Source organism: Acyrthosiphon pisum, chromosome A1 (assembly GCF_005508785.2).
Source record: "Acyrthosiphon pisum isolate AL4f chromosome A1, pea_aphid_22Mar2018_4r6ur, whole genome shotgun sequence".
NCBI classification, from domain to species: domain Eukaryota; kingdom Metazoa; phylum Arthropoda; class Insecta; order Hemiptera; family Aphididae; genus Acyrthosiphon; species Acyrthosiphon pisum.
Genome location: NC_042494.1, coordinates 62,846,169 through 62,849,269, shown reverse-complemented (window position 1 = coordinate 62,849,269; position 3,101 = coordinate 62,846,169).

The window sequence follows — 3,101 nt, the reverse complement described above, 5'->3', positions numbered from 1 at the left end:
ATTTTCATCGCTCATACATTTCACAAACCGTCGGGTTTCGGTGAAAACAGAAATACAGAATAATAAATAAAACTATTATTCTATTATTGTAGTTGACAATAATATTTTTTCAACCCAATTAATTCGAATAAAAATAAAAAGTTCGAAATAATAAACCAAAGTATTCAATACCAAAAAGTATTTAATACAAAAAAAAGTATTTAAAATACCATTCAAAATACTTCATGCTGAAAGTATTTAAAAAGTTATTCAATACTTAAAAAAGTATTTGAATAGTTTTACTCAAATACTTTACAGGACTGTGTATAGTATACAACAGTACCAAACATTACAAGCCCAGATTCATATACCTACCTAATAATATAATATAATAAATATTCTTAGCTGTAAACTTTAAGTGTAGGTATTTATTTTGTTATTATTATTTGAATCGAGTGAATATCCAATGTTGTATAAATTTGAATTTCAACCGATCATAAAAATTTAATTTGACTTTCTTATAGATATTTTTTGTTTGATAAAGGTAGATAATCTTATAAGGAAACTTGTATTACATTTTAAAATCTTAGATTAAGAAAGAAAAATTTTTACGAATTCTTAACTCAAAATAATTTGCTAATTTTCGTGATTTTTCCATATTTTGTCAATTTTTGAACTTTAAGTGCTTATAAAAAAAAACTGTGACTAAGGATTTTTAATATTTTTCATCTGCTTTTGAAACAATATACTAGAAGCCTTTTATTAAATTTTCAAGCTTTTTAATCAACAAATAAAATTTTATTGATATTTTTAGAAAAAAAACTAAAAAAAAAATGAAAACTGACAATGTCCGTAAAGAGCTCAAAATAAGTCAAAATATTTTGAAAATATTATGGTCTATAGAAAATGCTAATATAAACATTCAGTCAAAATTTCATGTATCTACGGTCATTTTTTTAGTTATAGTAAGTTACACCAAAAACCAAATTCAATTTTGTGAAAAATCGATTTTGCGTAAAAATTCCCGTTTTTCCTTAATTTTTCTTTGGTTTTTCTTGGCGCTTTTGAAAATTACTGGGAATTTTAAATTTTGACCTCCCCAATGCACCAACGATATTCACTTTCCAATCGAACAAGATACTGAAGTTGAAAATCGAAGCATTTTTTCGACTACTTATCGTGTGCACAGACACAAAAATAAAAATAATTTAAAAAATTTAAAAAAAAAAAAAAAACACACACATCATTGTAAAATCAATACATTCATCGTTCCACTCAGAATCAAAAATTTATAATACAATAATAAATAATGATAACTCATTAAACAATGAAAAGTGTGATCATCTATAGTGAACCATGTAAACAGTTTATTTTAATTTTTAATGTTTCACTGTGGATGATTCATCCGAAATGATCACCAAGAGTAAACCGTGTAAACGCGCATACATTACATAGAACCGCTTATCATAATATATTGCATGGCCAAAATATAATCCTTATTATCAAGGTGTATTGCTTATTATACCTATTTTTTCATGGGGAACTGCGATAGTAATAAATAACTTTAGTTCATGCAATCATGCTATAATAGATCTAAGTACTGCTTTATCTAAACACACACTCACATAAACATTGTCTTTTATTAATATACACTGCTAAATGATAGAAACGACAAAATACCTATAAGTCGCTACGACGTCTCTGGCTTATGGTGTAGTGGTAGAGTGGACACTTCTGGTACGTATACAGTTAATAAGCTGCTCCTCCGGTTACTTGTTCATATAATGGTGAGTGGATGACCACCCAAGAATTAAAGTGATACAGCATTTATATTATAAGTAACCCATTTATCAGTTTCAAAAAAATAATTGTCCAGAAAAATTTTAGCTGATCATGAGCTATGGCTCCAATTCTTTTTAAGCTGTCTCGGAGAATCTCCAGATATTGTGAGTATGGCTAAGTTAGATAATAGGAGGATGTTGAAATGGAAAGGAAGCCTATAGTCAAATATTTATATTTTCTAAAATTAAAAATATGTGTTGCGTACTTGCTGTTGCGTGAAATGTATATATGGCTCATGGCTATGAGATTATTGCGTTGATGGTCGACAAAACCCACAACAGCAGTCAGCAGTTGTAGGTACAACATACTAATATATTATGTCTATATATTATAATTATAACGATTAACGGCGATAGTAATTACTAATTATATTATAATTAAATATTATAATTAATTTCCCACAGATATCTGTATTATGCACACACACTGTGGAATTTCCTATGGTTATAAATTATAATATTATGATATAGGAACTATAAGGCCTAGGCAGTAAAATAATAATTATTGTTCGCGGCATCACATTAACACCTAGGTACTGGTTATATCACAGAATAATATATGAAATTTCATCTATTCCGCGATGGCTTGGTTATATCATGATTTTTCAGTTTCGTTACCTACAGGTTATAGACCATAAACTAAGAAGTTGGTTCATGGTGTGATCAGTGGTGTAGTGGAGGGTACCCACAACCCACCTCCTAATTATATAGGTATTTATGCGTGTACCCTTAAGAGGACGCCACACCAGCAGGCAGCATGTGTTGTCTCCGTCTTACAAACATATAACCAGGGCCGGATCTAGGGGGGGAAGTCGGGGATTTATCCCCGGGCGTATAATTTTGGGGGGCGTATTTTTAAGGATTTGAATTTGTAAATTGAAAATTGAAAATGGACTTAAAAACAAAATCAAAACTAGGTACAAAATAATATTTTACAGGAAATATGTAATATTGAGAATGCAAATAAAATAAAATAATTTTATTTTTAATCGAGATAAGTAATAACATTGACTTAAAAATTAAAAAGGACAAAATATGAAATAGGTACGTAGTGCCGTAGAAATACCCGTCTGCAATTGTCAGCGAAAGTGTACACGCCTTAGTTCATCATAGATTAATGTACGTACTCTCCGATTAGTGATATAATAAAGTATGGTAAATGACATCGTTTTCTTGCATATTATAATATATTATGTAGATAGTTATTTGAAACTTTATGTTAAAAAATGGCACTATTTAATTTGTAATTCAGTGTTATGTAATTTTTAAAATAAAAAAACT